Source organism: Henckelia pumila, chromosome 4, assembly GCF_033568475.1.
Source record: "Henckelia pumila isolate YLH828 chromosome 4, ASM3356847v2, whole genome shotgun sequence".
In the NCBI taxonomy this organism is placed as follows: Eukaryota; Viridiplantae; Streptophyta; class Magnoliopsida; order Lamiales; family Gesneriaceae; genus Henckelia; species Henckelia pumila.
The window spans coordinates 178,074,520-178,095,402 of NC_133123.1; the positions used below are offsets into that span (position 1 = coordinate 178,074,520).

At 36.6% G+C, this 20,883-nt stretch overlaps 1 long non-coding RNA gene across 3 annotated transcripts; it reads left to right on the plus strand.

Annotated features, from left to right (window-relative positions):
* Positions 1-8,589: 8,589 nt before the first annotated feature.
* On the plus strand, positions 8,590-19,515 carry LOC140866210 (uncharacterized). 3 transcript variants are annotated; one of them, XR_012144818.1, is made up of 4 exons: positions 8,590-8,845; positions 10,736-11,235; positions 17,041-18,598; positions 18,755-19,515. It is a non-coding gene; the product is annotated as an uncharacterized lncRNA (long non-coding RNA). The 3 variants fall into 3 exon arrangements; XR_012144819.1 differs by having other exon boundaries at positions 18,892-19,515; XR_012144817.1 differs by having other exon boundaries at positions 17,041-19,515.
* Positions 19,516-20,883: the final 1,368 nt, after the last annotated feature.

Genomic DNA, 20,883 nt, shown 5'->3' on the forward strand with positions numbered 1-20,883 from the left:
CTGTGGTGCTGGCTGCTGACGTGGAACAATAGAAGCCTGAGATCCAACCTGTGATCCCGATCCACTAGCAGAACCCATGCGCTGAGGACAATCTCTCCGCAAGTGTCCCTGCTGACCACAAATATAACAAGCACCAGTAGCTCTCCGACATGAAGCTGCAGGATGCTTCCCTCCACAATGGCTACAAAACTCCTCCTTCTTCTTCTTCTTCCCAAAACGGAACATACCTCGTGAACCACGAGATCCAGATGAAGTAGTAGGAGTAGAAGAAGACGTAGGTCCGGATTGCACAACAGATTGAGCTCGAGGCTCAAAAGATCCACTAGGCTGTGCTGGCATCATCAATTGTGCACGCCTGTTGCTAGTCTTCACAAGATGGCAACGGTTCACCAAAGTCTCAAAAGATACCGGGTCATCACAGACGACAACCTGAGAGTAGATATCTTGGTTCAAACCTTGTAAAAAGATATCATACTTCGATGCATCACTCTCATTAATATGAGGACTGAAAGGTAGCAGATCAAGAAATCGTTGCTGATATTGATCAATAGTCATTGATCCTTGCCTCAGAGTAAGCAACTCCATAGATCGTGTTTGGCGAACAGCCGGAGGAAAATACAATTTCTGGAACTCCCGACAGAAATCCCCCCAAGTCACCTGTCCTCTCTCAGTACGTGCCTGAGCAGCTTTGGCATCCCACCAAAAACGTGCTCTATCCTCTAGAACGAATTCTAGAACTTCCAATTTCTGATCCTCAGTACAATCGAAAGCACGAAAAGTACTCTCGAGTTCAGACATCCAACTCCTCGCCTGTTCAGGATTCTCGCCTCCCACCAAGGGTTTCGGTCCTACTTGCATGAACTTATTGATAGAGTAGCGACGTCTACCCTCATGATGACGATGTTGATCATCATGATGGCGGTGATGACGATGATGATGACCACCTCCCTGGCCAACACTACCGTGACTCTCGTCAGCCATATCCTGAAAAGAATTGCACATTAAAACCCCAAATGCGCAAGAATTACTCAAGACTAAACTAAATCCCAAGTACTAATCCCAAAATCTATGCATGCTCTGATACCAAAAATGTAGTGACCCTGCATGGAATCACCTACTAACTGGCAACTAATAGCATGCATTAAACTTAATACAGAAAATACTTAACAGAGTAAAAACGTGCGGAAACATAATCCATAATTTACATATCAGCTTAGTAATATAATCCAGACTTAAATCTGTAGTGATACAACCAAATCGAAATCTTAAACAGTAAACATTATACAGCTATATCGAATTCTGCTGTATAATAAAATCCTCAAGGCTCCTGCTCCCTAGTCCTGCCTTGAACTACCAGCTCCATCCATCCTGCGACCTGCCCCATGCAATAGGGTGTCCAAGATAACAACTAGGACGTGAGCGCTACGCCCAGTACATAGACATGAGTAAACATATGTATATAATGCATGCAGCATGATGACTGGTAAAAGATCATCTGAAAAATCATGCTCAGAACCGGCGCCATATGAGTGCTGCCACCGCACGGATCAACCTCTGGGTGCAACCACACTCATCTAGTACACCAGAGTAGACAGACATAAATGCCCCCGCCGTCGTGGTACTCTCAGTGACAGACTATCGAGTATAGAGCTGAGCGGCTCTATAATCAGGTATAACATGGAATAGGCTCAACGTGTATATGCACATGACATATGAGTATAGAAAACGGTAAATCATACATCATGCCATATAATAATGCCAAATAAATGCAACATATAAACATGTATACTCGCTGGCAATCTCAGTCAATGTGTACGTACCTCTAGGCTAGTTCAAGTAAAGTAGATCCTAGGTTCCAAGCCTATATTCAAAATTTCACCGTATCACTACATAAATTATATAAGCCTTAACTAAGCTAATAAGTACTCCCAAAACATAAATAGATTCCCGGACCATACCTTCGTCCGTCGATATCCCTTTGAAGTCGCTAGTCCCGGATGACTATAACCACACCTTGGTTATTCCAGAACCTCTATTATAACCGATAGGGCCCTCAAGTGTATAACTCACACTATATAACTGAAGAAGGAAACTCGGGAATTCGTAATTCAGAAATGAACTCTGAACGGCCCTATTTATAGCCAAATTTCTCGGCTAGGATCGGAACTTCCGATTTCGGGATCGGAGCTTCCGATCCAGCTCATTGCATGCATGTCTGCCACGCCAGGATCGGAACTTCCTATCTACGATCGGAGCTTCCGATCTGCTCTATGACCGACACTTGTCAAAACTCGCGACTGAGTCATCGATCATTTTTGACAGCTGGGGATCGGAACTTCCGTTCCAGGATCGGAGCTTCCGTTCCGATCGGAGCTTACTATCCGGGATCGGAGCTTACTATCCGGGATCGGAACTTACTATCCGGCCCAAAATGAAAAAGCCCAAATTTTACTTCTGAAGTCCAATAACACTCCGAAATTGGTTAAATACCAACCCTTAATCATGTTTAACATATTATTATCTTAAAATGGTATCTGGGTTACTACATCATGTGTTCGAGTACTCTGATTTGTATATGTTCAACAACTCTTGTTATTCGTTTGTTATGCTTTGAGTTTTCGAAACAACACTTTATGATTTGATTTTGAAGTGGAAAGAAATATAATATGTTATGGCCCTGTACGGTGGGTATAAAATCGTACATATGGCCATGTATGATGAGTATAAAATCGTACTTATGGCCTCTTTCGGTGGGTATAAAACCAAAACAATGGCCTCGCCCCTTAGAGTAACATATAAGGGACAGAAAACGAACCATGAATAATGAAATGAATTTCCAGTGTCATCTATCTGTTTATATTCTGTTTTTGATATGACTTTATGCTCCGTTTTTAATTTTGTTTCTGCCATGTTTTGACTCATTTTGTGACACGTCCTGAGACATGTCATATCCAAAATCATGTTTAAATGTATATTCGTATTATGTACATCTATATGAATTCCATTATCGTATTTATACGTTTATGTCTCACCCCTAGTATGTTTAATTGATTCGTTTGAGTATTGTATCTATCCTGTCTTGACCTATGTCGTAACATGCTCTGATACACGTCACGTTCAGAACCATTTTTGTGTATATAAGTCCTATTATTTGGGTGTACGAACATCCCGCACTTGCTGAGTGTTTCCCCAAAAACTCACCCCTTACTTCCCTCCCCAGATAAGAGTGAAGCCTAAGTGGATGAAAATGAACAAGACATGTTTTGGGGTTGGTGATCAAGTTTCAAGACAAGAAGATTTCTGGATTTGTCTTTAGTTGATTTTCCTTATGTTATTGCTTCCGCATTATTATTTTGAGTTGTAAAAGTCAATTCCGTTTTATGTAATAGACTGACTTTATGGTCTTTTGATGAACTACACGGCTTATTGTTGTAATATTAAATTGTTTAACAATGTCGATGTCGCGTCTCGGTCTTGGTGCATCATATTTAAGTGGTATTAGAGCTGCCAGGTTCATAATCCGGCTGGGATTCTCTCGAAAAATATGTGCGATTTCACATAACAAGGGAAAAACCTAATGTACTTTCCTCCGAAACGATCCCACGAACCATAGTCATCGCGAAGTGAACTTTACGATGAGGAAAGCTTTATTTCGGGCAAATTCCATCTTTTAAGCCTCCAAAGTCACGTTTCTGCCGTTTTAGGAAAGTTTTGAAACACTTATAACTTTTCCTAGGAAATTAAAAATCCAATTCTGTGAACTGTACCATGACACTTTCGACCTGTATTTTCTGTCTATATAAAAATCTCAAAATTTTCATTTTTTGGAAAATTTTCTCGAAAATTTCATTCATCACGTTACTGCACTAAGATAATACTGTAGTTGTCCATTTGATCTGATTTCGGTTATAAACCATGTTCTAAAGTTTCTTCCTTAAATTTATTCAAGGAAATAACTTACCGCAGTCGTGTTGATGTTCCCCTTCGCATGTCGCGACTATCCTCGGAACATAAGAAATACGTGATCCAGCACCTAAGGATGAAACTAGCTGAAGAAAGATTGGAGAAACATGCAATTTGTAGAGGAAGAGAGTACTTGGAAAATAAGATGAAACTTCAAGCCAATGAAATGGAACAACTTAAGGAACACTACTCGGAGTTGCTTGACGACATCGACACAAGCCGAATCAAGGAAAAGGATCTGCGTGATGACATTAACCCATACACTACCTACCTTACTGAGGCAGACAAGCAACATGAGAAAAATAAAGAGAAAGTAGAAGCTGCCCAGCTTACCATTGCACAACTCTCTGAAGTTGGCTACAACCTCACAAAGTAAGTGAAGAATTACAAGGTCCAAATACATATTTTTATGGATGATTATAGACAATATTGTCAATGACTGGTGCCTAAATATAGCAACTTCAAGGCACCATTGATACTCTGTCCGAGGAAAATGCTTCCTTGCTCCAAGTGATCCAAGGGTTACAGCAAGAGGAATAACTCGAGGAAGAGCCTGAAGAAGATCCTGAGGAAGAGGAGATATAACTTGAAAAAGGTCATGTGGAAGGAGGAGAAGAATTAGGAGAAGTCGTAGAGTAGGCTAGACTAGCCAAGTGTTTTGAGTCATTGTTCACTTTCCATTCAACTATTTACTTTTCATCTTGTCCTTTTGGAAGTCATTATCATTTTGTTCTGTGTCTGCTTTCTTTGTATTTCCAAGTCAGTTGTTTGTTTTAATTTCCTATGTTCAGAATTTTATTATGAATAAAAGAATTTTTAATTTACTCGTCAAATTTGGCTAGAATTATTTAATAGTTACCTCATCATTGTTATCTTTATGCAACCATCGACCAATTCTTAGAAACTCTTGTATCTGTAGGAAATGGAAAGAGGATCAAGGCAAGGCCGCAACCGCGATAACAATGACAACAGAAATGATAGAAATCCACCTCCACCTCCACCACCAGGATTCAACCTTAATCCATAAGATTTGACGGTCATAGACATGATATTGGCAACCACCCTCCAAGGTTTGGGCATGAATCAACCGCCACCACCGCCCCACCTGCTCAGCATGGGACAAGTATCACTATGAGTCCCTTAGGAAGAACATAGTGCCAACCTTCGATGGAAACTCTGATCCAGAAGTCAGTCAGAATTGGCTCAAGAACATTGAGACTCAACTCCGACTACTTGAGATTCTGAAAGAATTTAAGGTTGATGTAGTAACACCATTCTTGGAGGACAAAACAATAAAATGATGGGAGGCAATCTCACCAACTATTATAGCAGCTAGGCCAATTACGTGGCAACAATTTCGAGGAGCTTTCTTGAAATAGTATTTCCCAGCAGAGATCAAGCTGCAGAAATTGAGTGAGTTTGAGATCTTGTTCAAACTCCTGAGAAGTCCGTGATGAAGTATATCCATGTTCAATTCCCTTGGAGCCTATTTCCCAACCACCATGATGGACAAAACCCTGAAGATGCATCGTTTCAAGAAAGGACTGAACAATAGAATTTAGTAATCCTTAACAGTCTATCAAGACACGGGCTTTGTTGATTTAATGGGAGCAACCATTAGAACTGATCAGACTAATATCAAATGGCGTGAGGACGAGCACAAAAACAAGCGACCCCTCTCTAGCCCATCCAACAAAAGTGAACAAAAATTTAAGAGGTCAAATCAATCTAGTGGCCCATCTAAAGGCCCCTCTCCGATCAACACAAATATTAAGCCATGCCCCACCTGCAACTTTCGCCACCTTGGTGAATGTCGTAAGAAAACTGGTGCATGTTTCAACTATGGAAATATGGGACACCGCATTGCTGATTTTCCCGAGCCTAAGAATGTGGGGACAGGATCGAATGTTAGTGCTACCTCAAGCAAGCCAAAATAAAACAAACCCAATGCTTGGATGTTTTCCATCACTCAAGAGGAGGCTAATGACGCAAACGATGTCGTGTCAGGTACCATTTTGATCAACAAATTACCTGCTTATGTGTTATTTGATTGCGGTGCCACGCACTCATTTATATCTAAGAGCTTTTCTAAAAATTTAGGACTTGAACCTGTAACACGTGTCGAAACTTATAGAGTAAAAACTCCTATGAGCAAAACTATTGAGACGCATAAGGTACACCGCAATTGCAATGTGTGTATCAATAGGCATACATTAGAAGCTACTCTGATTCAACTCAATATGGTTGAGTTTGATACAATTTTGGGTATGGACTGGTTAGCTAAGAACTATGCATTGGTCGATTGTAGGAGGAAAAATTTGAAACTTCGGGTGCCGAACCAAGAAAAAGTCGTCTATCATGGCAAGGGAAAGGGACGTAAATCACTCTTATCTACTTCTCAGACCTAGAAAGCCATGAAGAGCGGTGAAGTAATTTACCTAGAAATTATAAATGAAGTAAAGTAAGGAGCCAAACTCAAACTGGAAGATATTCCGGCAGTAAAAGAATTCCCAAACGTCTTTCTTGAGAAACTATCTAGAACCGTTCCAGATCGCTAAGTGGATTTTGAAATTAATTTGGTACCTGACGCTGCACCTATTTCAAAAGCACCATATCAAATGGCCCCGACTGAACTTAAGCAGTTAAAGGACCAACTCCAAGAGTTGTTGGATAAGAAGAAAATCTGACCAAGCGCATCTTTGTGGTGAGCTCCAGTCTTGTTTGTAAAGAATAAAGATGGGATTATGAGATTGTGTATCAATTATATAGAAATGAATAAGATCACAATCAAGAATAAATACCTCCTACCGAGGATAGATGATCTCTTCGATCAAGAGCTACAGTCTTCTCCAAGCTTGACCAAGGTTGGGATACTGATAAGTGTATTTTATATACTTAATATGTTTATGATTTTAATTGTTAATTGCTTTGTTTCGAGAAGATTTATGAGAAAGTTTTATTATTTGTGTGGATGTAGGGAATTGATAAATTGTTGAGGAAAGAAGAATAAAAGTAATATTTGAGAAGAGAAAAGAATAAATAGAAGAAAATAATAAAAGGCAGAAAAAGAATAAGGAGAAGCAGAAAAGAAAAGAAAAGAAGAAGTGCTATACTGTTCCTTGAGAAAGAGCGCTAAAGTGTATAGCGCCAGTTAGTAGCGCTAAGGAAGGAAGAATGAAGCGCAATCGCGCTTGAATGAGAGAAATCGCGCTGATTCTGAGGAGCTTGAAAAATAAAATGCGAGACTTATGCGCGCCCGCTCAGTTGGTTTGAGCGCCCGCCCCGTCGAGATTTCAGTGTTTTAAATTATCGGGAAGGAAATTTATTGAGATTTTTATTGGGCTTTTGTGTGCGACGTATAAAAGGGAATTAGAAGGCAGATTTGAGAGGAAGCCGCCGCATATCAGAGAAAAGAAATTGAGATTTTATCGTGAGTTTTGAAGGGAAAATCTGTGCTTAACGTGAAGAAAAGAGTTTGAAGATCGAGAGACCGGATATGACATCGAATATTCGGATTTGTTTTCTTTCTTTTTTATTTATTAAATTATGATTTGATGTTTATTTATCTGAATATGTTTTGGTTTTATCAGAATTTTATTATGAACTAAATTTTAAGAGTCTAGAGGTCGGATGGAACCTGGTGTAGACACTTTCATGAATTTTTTATTTTATTGAATTGAGTTCTTCTAGATTAATTATTTTTCTAGTATTGATTGCCTTTTCAATTACCTGATCAATAATTGAATTGTAATATTTATTTGAAATTTGGCACTCGGGAGAGGGGATTTCGACTAGGACCAATAGAAATAACACCGTTAATTGTTTATATAGCTCGGGAGAGTATATAACTTTAATGGAGCTATAGAAAGAACATCATTTTACACATATATTGTAGTACTTAAAATCCCATCTACAAAATCGCGTGCGTTAAATTTAATAAATATTAGGATTATTATTTTTAAATTTATTTGATTTAAATTCTTTATGTGAATTATGAGAAATAAATATTTTTATTATTTATTCAGTGATTTTATTTTACTAACTCTTTAATTAATATTTTTTATTTGTTTAAATAATTTTAATTGTTTAGTTTATTCTTTTAAATGATTTTAACCATTTAGATTATTTGTTTAAATATTTTCGAGTTTCCAACTTATTTATTTTAAATAGTCTAAGTTTAGCGGTTATTTATTTTAAATTATTTTAGGTTATTCTAAATGTCTAGCTTATTTATTTAAATATTTTTTAATTGTACAAATTATTTTAAAGATTTTAGACTTGTTTATTCAAATCTTTATTTTTATATGTCCAAATTATTTTAAAAGTTTTATTTTCACTTGTGTATTTATTTAAATTGCTTTTAAACGTTAATCTAGTTTGTTTAAATTATTTTAATCGCTCTGCTTGTTATTTAAATATTTTACTCGTCGCAGTGACAACAGAATATTTTCAAGTGCTTAATTTTTGGATTTTCAAGCTTGTATTTTATTTAGTACATTTTAATTTATATCCCTAATTGCTAAATTGGAGTAGCATTTTTTTAAAGTGTGTAGCACTTTTTTCCTGCCACTTATACTTAAATTAAACCCTACCCCCCAAAACACACACATCTCACGCCCAAACAAACACCAACATTCACGACATTTCCCCTTTCCTTCACGCCTCACACTCACGACTTCTCTCATTTCTTTCCAACACCAACCATCGGCTTCTTCATCTCCACTAGCTCCACCGCCGATAACCCATCTCCGCCGCCAGCAGCCTTCTTTCCAGCGAAGCTCTCCCTCTAGCCGAGCTGTTCGAGCTGCTGCACCAACCTTCTAGTTCGACTTCAGCTTTTCCATCTTCATTTTTGTGCATTTTTGAGGCATTTCGAAAATAGGCAAGATTATGGGTTCCTTTATCACCTTGTAGATTTATATGTAGTGTGTTTAAATTGTGTTTACTCATTTCGCGTTTTTCTTCAAAATTTATGCCCTGTTTTGTCGAAAATGTCATTTGGAATCTTAGCCAGGTGTATGCATGATTTTATTATGTTTAATGTTGAGGATTGAAGATGGTTATGGGTTTGAAATGTTGAATGCATTGATGCCATGTATTTCAAAAATTCAGAAATGTGCATAGCATGTGTTCGAGCATTGTCCAGATTTCTTCATGCCTTGTTGTTCGAATTTTTCAGATGGGTTGTCATAAGCATGAGTTCGAAATTCCAGATTTTTCTTCATGCTTGTGTTCGAGCATTTTCTAGAATTTTATTCAAGGCTTGTGTTTCGAATATTTCCAGAATTTTACCTTAGCATGTTGTGTTCGAATTCCAAAATTTTTCTTGGCTTGTTGTGTTCGAAATTTCAGAGTTTCCTTAGCATTGTGGCTCGAATATTTTTGAAATTCTTCATGGCTTGTTGTTCGAATATTTTTCCAGAATTCTTCTTGGCTTGTGGTTCGAATGTTGGTGTTGTATTGTGTTGATTGGATGGTGAATTTAGGAGCTACCATGAGTGAAATGTAGTCACATAGTAGTGCTTATGATGGCTTGGAATTAGTTTGTGGATTGGAGTTGAGGCATTTTGAACTTGAGGAATAGTAGGCTCGGTTTTGGTTGTGTGTAGGCGCTGCCATTTTGGAGCTGAGGTTCAGCAGGTCAAAGGCGGGTTTTAAGTGTTGGAAATGAGTCTAATGCATTGGTCATGGTCCTAGCTTATTGGCTTGGGAGATGGGAATCAAATAGCTAAGGTTTTGATTGAATATAAGACTAGGACATGAGCAGAATTTTAGGTGATGTTTGAGCTGTCCAGAAACTTATGGCTAAGGTGGGGTTAACATCAGAATTTTGTTATGGGCTCGGATCTGGAACTTCTCTTAGATGTCGGGAATATGTCGGTTCAAGCGGGAATCAATTCGGTTAAGTTTGAGTCGAGTTCTAGATTTTTGAACGAATAGGTGCAGAGTTTTGAAGTTATAGGCTTGCTGCCCGGAAATGGAATTTTTATAAAATGATTGCTTAGGAATAATACCCCAAGGATGACTTCTTTATTTAATTCTAAGTGTGTGGGAGTCGTGGTTTCAAGCGGAATTCTTTTTGAATAAGAATCGAGTAAGTTATAAATTTTACGGGCGAACCGCTCGAATTGTCTTAAGCACTAAATTATGGTTTAGTTTCCCATCTTTTGGTTTGTCCCCTAAATCACCATCCCGGTCATCCTTGTGTGAGTCATATGCATGATTATCTATCAACATTTACATGTACGTCATATTTACATATGCATGCTAAGTCCATATTCAAGCATGAAAGAAAATATTTTTCTTAGGAACGAAGGGAGATGATTGTGACTATAGAAAGTATGGGTTTGGACGGTCTGGGAGACGTTCTGGCTTCCCTCAAATTTATGGGTTTGGACGGGCCGGGAGAAATCCTAGCTTCCCTTACCAAGTATGGGCAAGACGGGTTGGGAGAAATCCTCACTTCCTTGCAGCATAATGCACTGCAGCCATGATCATGACCGAAATCACAGAGTCACAATCCAAGGATCTAAGTTCAATATTTATGACTATGTTCAGATCAGTTTATTCAGTTATTTATGTTCGACTTAGCCATGCATATGTTTCATTCATGTTCACTCCTTTCATTCAGAAATTATTTATTTATGTTAAGGGCACAAAGTATTTTATTACAAGCTATTTTTAATCTGCGTGTGCATGTATTTATGTAGTACTCGTTATTTTCCCCATATTTTTGTTGGGCCCCTAGGCTCACTACATTTACTTGGTGCAGGTTGGATTATTTTATGAGTTCGAGGGGCATGACTATCGAGCGGACTGCAATGCGGGCACGATAAATCCCTCGGACCTGTGCTAGTCTTCCGCAATAGTTGTTCAAACTTTATTACTTTAAAGTCTATTATTTTATTTATTGGTTTAATGTAGTGTAAGGATTTATTGTAAGTATATGGGTATGTAAATATTAAATTTTCAACCTTTGGTTGTTTGATTATCGAAATTTTTTCTTGGGTTCTCGTTCTTTTCTCGGTCCAGTTTATTTAGTGTTGTCGGTTGTTTTTTCTTTTCTTTTAAATTTGTTGGCTGTGACAGATGGGTTGTTTTATAATTAGATAGGTCATGCCGAATTTTTTGTTTTAAAAAAACCGTGTTTTATTTAATCATTAATTATAAGAAGTAGTTAGAGTCGTTGCAGTTGGTTTCAGAGCATGGTTCTGGTTTGGGTTGTGCCTACTGCCGATTGCAAGAAACTCGAGAAATCTCGCCTCAAAATCTGTAAGTTTAATTAATTTTATGTGTTAGTCATACTTGAATTGATACTTTAAATGCTTTGATGTCATCCTTTTTTAAAAAATATTTTTAAAACTTGATGTTTAATTTGTTTAAGTGCGTAGTTTAGTGTTTATTTTCGTTTAAAAATTTGTTTTATTAGTTTAAAGTTTACCATTCAAATGTTTATTTTTATAGCATGCGGTTTCAAGTTAAACAGAGTTGGTTTACTAATATTTCTTCCCTTTTTGAACAGTACGTGGATGTTGTTTGAGTTATTAGGTGGTGTTAACAATATTTGGTGAGATTGTAGGAATTTGTCGGTAATATTAAACTTGCGTATTAGGAGGTATTATTTGATCTGTCCTTGTTGTAATATATTCTCTTAGAGATGAAATTTAGTCGGATAAAACTAAGTGAATAGTTTGCTTAGAAATTGATAGATGTATGTTTTGTCAGTTAAGTTTATGAATCGAACTCGTGCGAAGACTTGGGATACGTACTTTGTTCTATATTATTATGGATAGTTTGAGTTTTCTTTTGTTATTTGGGCAAATATGATTTTGGGAAATAGTGAGTCGGTTATTATGAGCCTTTCAATTATGTGAACTATTATTTCGATAATTATTTTCTTATTTTTCATTTGTGCTTGTATCTATTGCAACAAATACTTTTGAGTATGCGAAATTTTTTTGCACATCCTTTGTTCATTTATGGATTCGTATGATATTAGTAAAAGTTGTATTCTGCTACTTTGACCTTGGTTAAACTTCTTAATAAAATATTGTTTATATTTCGCACTTCTTGAAATTTTTATTCAGTTCTAGAGCCACATGTTGATGTGAGTAAGATCCACTTTGTCTTCCTTTTTGGTGATCTACTCATGTTGTGGTTGACATTTGAATATGTCTTAGGACCGTTGTTTCCCCTGATTATTGACTTGTGTGGACTTCTCTCGACCGAAGTCGCATTGATTGCCTTGATTGTGTTTTAATTGTTTGAACATGATTTCATTACCCATGGATGAATGATCACGAGATTTGTATCTTGTTGGCTCATATTTATTATTCATGGAGCCTCCATTATTATTCATTCACCCCTAGAATTGAATTATGAGTGAGTTGTTTTCACTTATCTAGATTTTTATTTCCAACTCGTTTGATTGTATGGCTTGCACTATTTCATTTCGTATTGAGCAGCATTACTTGTATGTTTAGTTCCTTTCATTATCTATCATGATGAGGATTTTGGTGGATTATTGTTTCAACTATCATTTCGATTTCTTGAGTAGAGAATTGGATCATAGCCGCATAGTAAGTGTTTAGGCCGTTTGAATTTAGTATTAGTACTAGATAAAATCCTACTTTATCGTTGCGTTTTGAGAAATGACGACTATTAATTATATCTGGTTCTAGCGAGTAGACTGCTAGGTAGTAAATTAAGTGAATGAGTTGTTTCAATTTTAAATAAGATCGTTAAGAGTAAACAGATTATTTTGGTAAAGCTAAATGACTGGTCAGTCGCGAGATAGGAAATAGAGTTATCCCTAAAGACTTTTGAGTACTTTACCTTTGTATTCTAAGATTTTGTGATTGTCGACCGGTAAGATTAATGCACCAACTGTGGGTACAGAAGGATGAATAGAATATCTAGGAGATTTTCTGGATAAGCTGAAGATTTATCTATCGGTAAAATACTAAGGTGCTAGAGGAGTAATTAGAAAGCATATTCGATCGGATTACAAACTTTTTGAGGTGTCCAATTGCATACTAAGTTCTTGAAATATGAACTCAGGTTGTACATAAAATAATTTGGGAATTTTTGGATTTTCAAACTTGCTGTCAAGAGGAACTAGAGATTTTAGATAAGTCTTCAGACGATATGTAGGAATTGTTTGGTACTTAGAGACCATCTAATCCAATAAGTGGATAATAGCTCGTAGTATATTTTGACTTGAAGTATAATTATGGATTTCTTAGTCGTTGCGTCTGGGATTGCATAGTCCAGGATCATTAAGCGTAGCACTGCTAATGAGTGGCGTAGACCTTTTGAATTTCAAAATCGATATTAAGTTGTTCTCGAAGGTATCATTGTTCCGTAATATTAACGATTTGGAAATATAAGGAAATTAACTTGTTTTGTCGATCCTTATGCGATTGTTGATGAGATAGGTAATTTGTTTTGTCGTTTGGGCATGCCATAGAGAATTGTTGTGGGAGCTTGTGTCTGATCCATCTCATATCTTGAGGTCTAACGAGGTATAATTGTATAGTCCCTTAGCTATCCTATTTAAAAAGATTTAGTGTTAGTTGCTAAGCATTTTGTGAACTGGTGAATTTCTTAAGAGTTCGAGTTCTAGATCATATTTGTTAAGCTTAATCGATAAATAGACATTAAGCGTAGTTTCTTTGTTAGAAAGCTTTTAATTTATGGTCGAGGTGGACATGAATTATTTATTGGTTATACGGAATCTACTGCTTGAAGCGGTGATCAGGGATTTAAGGTGATCGAACTAAGGAAATTATCGGATATTTTAGGACTTTAGGTGACGAATTAAAACTTTTACAGTCACATGAGAACAGTGATTAGAAATTTCTCGTAGGCTATAATCATTTGGAGATAGATAGGAATTCGCAAATTTATTTCGCTGTGGGAGTTAGACAGCTCCTTAATTGTAGGTGTCGATTAGTATCAGAGTGGCGCAGCGAAAACTAATTGGGCCAACTCACGTGGGTGCAAAGTTAGTAATTTAGTGTTGATCTGGTCTAAGGTATTCGAACCTAGTTAGTAAGTCTTGAATTTCGAGGACGAAATTCCATTTAAGGAGGGAAGAAATTGTAGTACCTAAAATCCCATCTAGTAAATCGCGTGCGTTAAATTTAATAAATATTAGGATTGTTATTTTTAAGTTTATTTGATTTAAATTCTTTATGTGAATTATGTGTTAATAAATATTTTTATTATTTATTCACTGATTTTATTTTAATAACTATTTAATTAATGTTTTTATTTGTTTAAATGATTTTAATTGTTTAGTTTATTTTTTTAAATGATTTTAACCATTTAGATTATTTGTTTAAATATTTTCGAGTGTCCAACTTATTTATTTTAAATAGTCTAAGTTTAGCGGTTAGTTATTTTAAATTATTTTAGGTTATTCTAAATGTCTAGCTTATTTATTTAAATCCTTTTTAATTGTCCAAATCATTTTAAAGATTTTTGACTTGTTTATTCAAATCTTTCTTTTTATTTGTCCAAATTATTTTAAAGGTTTTTATTTCCACTTGTGTATTTATTTAAATTTCTTTTAGACGTTAGTCTAGTTTGTTTAAATTATTTTAATCGTTCTGCTTGTTATTTAAATATTTTACTCGTCGTCGTGACATCAGAATATTTTAAAGTGATTAATTCTTGGATTTTCAAGCTTGTATTTTATTTAATCCATTTTAATTTATAGCCCTAGTTGCTAAATTGGAGTAGCATTTTTTTAAAAGTGTGTAGCACTTTTTTCCTACACACTTAAACTTAAATTAAACCCTAGCCCCAAAACACACACATCTCATGCCCAAACACACACCAACATTCACGACATTTCCCCTTTCCTTCACGCCTCACACTCACGAATTCTCTCATTTCTCTCCAACACCAACCATCGGCTTTTACATCTCCACTAGCTCCACCGCCGATAACCCATCTCCGCCGCCAGCAGCCTTCTTTACAGCGAAGCTCTCGCCCTAGCCGAGCTGTTCGAGCTGCTGCACCGACCTTCTAGTTCGACTTCAGCTTTTCCATCTTCATTTTTGTGCATTTTTGAGGCATTTAGAAAATAGGCAAGATTATGGGTTCCTTTCTCACCTTGTAGATTTATATGTAGTGTGTTTAAATTGTGTTTACTCATTTCACGTTTTTCTTAAAATTTTATGCCCTGTTTTGTCGAAAATGTAATTTGGAATCTTAGCCAGGTGTATGCATGATTTTATTATGTTTAATGTTGAGGATTGAAGATGGTTATGGGTTTAAAATGTTGAATGCATTGATGCCATGTATTCCGAAAATTCAGAAATGTGCATAGCATGTGTTCGAGCATTGTCCAGATTTCTTCATGCCTTGTTGTTCGAATTTTTCAGATGGCGGGTTGTCATAAGCATGAGTTCGAAATTCCAGATTTTTCTTCATTCTTGCGTTCAAGCATTTTCCAGAATTTTATTCAAGGCTTGTGTTCGAATATTTCCAGAATTTTACCTTAGCATGTTGTGTTCGAATTCCAGAATTTTCCTTGGCTTGTTGAGTTCGAAATTTTCAGAGTTTCCTTAGCATTGTGGTTCGAATATTTCTGAAATTCTTCATGGCTTGTTGTTCGAATATTTTTCCAGAATTCTTCTTGGCTTGTGGTTCAAATGTTGGTGTTGTATTGTGTTTGATTGGATGGTGAATTTAGGAGCTACCATGGGTGAAATGTAGTCACATGGTAGTGCTTATGATGGCTTGGAATTAGTTTGTGGATTGGAGTTGAGGCATTTTGAACTTGAGGAATGGTGGGCTCGGTTTTGGTTGTGTGTAGGGGCTGCCATTTTGGAGCTGAGGTTCAGCAGGTCAAAGACGGGTTTTAAGTGTTGGAAATGAGTCTAATGCATTGGTCATGGTCCTAGCTTATTGGCTTGGGAAATAATAATCAAATAGATAAGGTTTTGATTGAATATAAGAATAGGATATGAGCAGAATTTTAGGTGATGTTTGAGCTGTCCAGAAACTTATGGCAAAGGTGGGGTTAAAATCAGAATTTTGTTATGGGCTCGGATCTGGAACTTTCTTAGATGTCGGGAATATGTCGGTTCAAGCGGGAATCAATTTGGTTAAGTTTGAGTTGTCGGTTCAAGCGGGAATCAATTTGGTTAAGTTTGAGTTGAGTTATAGATTTTTGAACGAATAGGTGCAGAGTTTTGAAGTTATAGGCTTGCTGCCCGAAAATGGAATTTTTATAAAATGATTGCTTACGAATAATACCCCGAGGATGACTTCTTTATTTAGTTCTTAGTGTATGTGAGTCGTGGTTTCAAGCGGAATTCTTTTTGAATAAGAATCGAGTAAGTTATAAGTTTTACGGGCGAACCGCTCGAATTGTCTTAAACACTAAATTATGGTTTAGTTTCCCATCTTTTGGTTTGTCCCCTAAATCACCATCCCGGTCATCCTTGTGTGAGTCATATGCATGATTATCGATCAACATTTACATGTACGTCATATTTACGTATGCATGCTAAGTTCATATTCAAGTATGAATAAAAATATTTTCTTTAGGAACGAAGTGAGATGATTGTGACTATAGAAAGTATGGGTTTGGACGGGCTGGGAGACGTTCTGGCTTCCCTTACCAAATTTATGGGTTTGGACGGGCCGGGAGAAATCCTAGGTTCCCTTACCAAGTATGAGTTTGGACGGGCCGGGAGAAATCCTAGCTTCCCTTTCCATGTATGGGCAAGACGGGTTGGGAGAAATCTTGACTTCCTTGCGGCATAGTGCACTGCAGCAATGATCATGATCAAAATCACAGAGTCACAATCCAAGGATCTAAGTTCAATATTTATGACTATGTTCAAATCAGTTTATTTAGTTATTTATGATCGACTTAGCCATGCATATGTTTCATTCGTGTTCACTCATTTCATTCAGAAATCATTTATTTATGTTAAGGGCACAAAGTATTTTATTACACGCTATTTTTAATCTGCGTGTGCATGTATTTATGTAGTACTCGTTATTTCATACATATTCTTGTTGAGCCCCTAGGCTCACTACATTTACTTGGTGCAGGTTGGATTATTTTATGAGTTCGAGGGGCATGACTATCGAGCGGACTGCAATGCGGGAACGACACATCCCTCCGACCTATGCTAGTCTTCCGCAATAGTTGTTCAAACTTTATTAAATTATTCAACCTTTGGTTGTTTGATTATCGAAATTCTTTCTTGGGTTCTTGTTCTTTTCTCGGTCTAGTTTATTTAGTGTTGTCGGTTGTTTTATTTTTTTTTAAATTTGTTGTATGTGACAGGTGAGTTGTTTTATAATTAGATAGGTCATGCCGATTTTTTTTTTAAAAAAACTGTATTTTATTTAATCATTAATTATAAGAAGTAGTTAGGGTCGTTTCATATATCACTACAAGTAGATTTTTAATCGGGATATTGGAATTGAACTGTAGTTGATACACTCTATTTGTTGCTCGGGAGAAGGAAATAGAATAATCTAAGTGTTCTTGGCTATTAATTGAATGTAATTCATGAAATAAGTTAATTAGGAGTGATTGTTGTTGAAACCAGGTGAAATCTAAACCTTTAGACCATTTTTCATCAAATTGATATTTCTTTGAAAATTGTGTGCATGCTATAAAACTCCATTGCTTATTTTTTTCTGAAAATCTTTTGATTATTAATTTTCTAAATAAAATTAAAATTATTTTAATTATAAGTACTGATTATTTTCACGTTACTCTTCGTGGGATCGACACTCTATTTATCACTTTACTAAAACTTGACAATCGTGCGCTTGCGAGTGTAAATTTCGCAACAAGTTTTTGGCCGTTGCCGGGGAGTAATCAGTTGATTTTATTTTAGTCTTGTTACCAATTAGTCTAGATTTTAATTTAGAGTTTTTATTTTATTTTTTAGTTACTGATTGATTTTATTCTTTTTTATTGCAGTTTATGCAACGATCTCAAAGCGCCGATTCTCTACTGTTTGTTCCGAAGATCGAACGCACTGCAAGAGCTTTGAGAAGAGAAAGGAGAGACGAAGTAAGGAACATGGCTGAGAATGATGATGAACCGCAGGCTCAGAGAGCACTTTCGACCAGTGATCCATACACACTACTCTGGAATAGCTCGTGGAATTATCAATGCCAACAATTTTGAGCTCAAGCCTGCACTGATTAATATGGTTCAGCAGAACCAATTTAATGGGAGTGCTACAGCTGATCCTCATCTGCACCTGAGAACCTTCTTGGAGATCACTGATACGGTAAAGATGAATGGAGTTCTGAAGATATTATACGTTTACGCTTGCTTTCTTTTTCTCTCAGGGACCAGGCAAGGAGCTGGTTGCAGTCGTTACCTCTAGGAAGCATCACTACTTGGGAGGAAATGACGGTCAAGTTTCTTGCATAATACTTTCCATCGGCCAAATCCATTCAATTGAAGATAGAAATCAGCAATTCAGGCAGATGGATTCTGAGCAACTCTACGAGGCGTGGGAAAGGTATAAGAATTTACTTTGACGTTTTTCTAACCATAATTTTGCAGACTGAGAGTAAATCGAGTTGTTCTACAATGGGCTGAACGCGCCTACTTGAATTTCAGTGGACTCTAGTGCTGAAGGTACCATATTTGCAAAGGATCCCTGATGAGTGCATTTTGTATGCATTAGTTTGTGTTATTTTTATATTTATTTTGTGTGCATTCATTTTGTTTTTATGTGTATTTATGTTTTTTAGTGCATGTGTGTGTATTTCACTCTCCCGATTAATTTTGTAGGAAAATGAATTGTTGAAGAGTGAATTACGAAGCAGCTTTGGTCAAAAAATCAAATTTAATTTTAGAGAGTTTCAAATCCAATCTCCACCGTTCAGAATGAATTTTAAGATGTTTTGAAGCTGCTGTCCAAATTTCAGGTCGATCCGACTGCTAGAACTCAAGATATGAATTTTTCAAATTTGTCGCTCGGAGCAGGTTGAAAGTTGCGCTGTTGGTGAGTGTTGTAGCGCGATTGAACTTGAGTTTGGCGCTAGGAAGAGTGCTAACGCGCTTAAAAGAAGGTGAAGGGCGCATGAGAAGGCGCTAACGCGCTTAAGAAGGGCGCAAGGACTGTGTGTGAGTTGTTTTTCGGGCAGAAACATGCTCGCTCGAGCGAGCGAGACGGGAAAATAAATTCTTCGGAATAGAGAGTCTCTCGCTCGAGCGAGAGATTGTGCTCGCTCGAGCGCGACGTCCGGAATAAAAAAAAAATTAGAATTTCGGAAATTAAAAATTCTTATTTTACGGGCTATTTTTCATGGGATTTTTAAACTCATATTTAAAGGACTTGTTCAAACGTGAGAAAGGGGTTCCAGATTTCAGAATTTCAGACGCAAGGAGGCTACTGCTACCAGGCTTGGGAGAAGATTTCTTCTTCTTTTCTTTTATTGTTATTTTTCATTATTAAAAACCTTGTTTGATCATGAATTTATTTATTGAGTAGTTTTCTTTTTCGATCAAGGCCACGTGTTTGGGCCAGACAATTTATGTATAAAACTTGATTTGTTTATTCGAGATTTTCAGACTTGATTTGATTTTATTGTTTATCGAATTTAAATTTGTCTTGTGAATTTCCTGGCCAGTTATTTGTTTGCATGTTAATTGATTCCAATTCGACAGATGAGGTTTCGATTTTGATCACTTCGATATTCAACATAGTGTAAAACTGACTAGAAATAGAATTCGGTTTCATTATGCGGTTTAGGTGTTTACTGAATTTTCACAGTTATTCATGCATTCAAATTTGATTAGAATTACGAAAGATTAGTTCATCAATATTTGAATAGGTTTGATTGTTCTAGAAATAGACCTTCGAACAAATTAGGAAAATTTCCGTGAATTAAGATTAAGTCTGATATCTTAGATCAACTGCTTGTTACATGAATTGTCTAGTACCTACGTGAGTCCTTGATCGAACTTTTCTCATATTTGATTTAATCCAAAATTTCCAATTGCGTTTTAATTTAGTTTATTTTAATTGCAATTTTTAATTATCAGTTTAAAATCTGAAATCGATATTCTTCATTGGTCTAGATTAAGTAGGAATAAATATATTTTGATACTCATATTTATACAGTCTCTGTGGGTTCGAAATCTGGACCTTTGTCCACTAAATTATAACTTGACCTGATACGCTTGCCAGTTGATTTTTAATCATACCGATTTAGCCGGTCAAGTTTTTGACGTCGTTTCCGGGGACTGTTTTGATATCAGGATTTTTATTTCGCTTGAGATTAGAATGTTTTTTTTTATTTTATTAAAATTCTGAATTTTTTTATTTTTCTTTGTGATTTTCAGGTACTAGCTTGTTGTGCATGCATAACATTCGATCTAAGGAGCTTATACCACTTGATTTAGAGATCGAATGCACGCTCAGCAAGATTCGGAAAGCAAGGAAGAATCTTAATCTAGTACTTGAAACAGAATCTGAATCAGAAGAAGACATGGCGGACAACCGTACTGTTTGGGATATTATTAGGCCGCCAGTTGAAGGTTATGGATTTAGCATAGTTCGCCCCGCTGTTGAGGCGAACAATTTTGAGCTGAAGCCCTCTACTATTCAGCTGATTCAATTGCAAGCTAGATTTGGGGGAACATCTGTGGAAGACCCCTACACTCATCTGGAGCGATTTCTATCAATCTGTGACACGTTCAAGGTGAATGGGGTAACATCTGATGCAGTGCGACTGCGGTTATTCTCATTCTCTCTACAAGGGGAAGCTACGGAGTGGTTAGATGATCTACTTGCTGGTTCCATTACTACATGGGATCAACTTGTTCAGACTTTTCTGAACAAGTATTTCCCTCCTACGAAAATGGCAAAGTTGTTCTCAGATATTATATCTTTCAAGCAGAAGGAGGGAGAATCT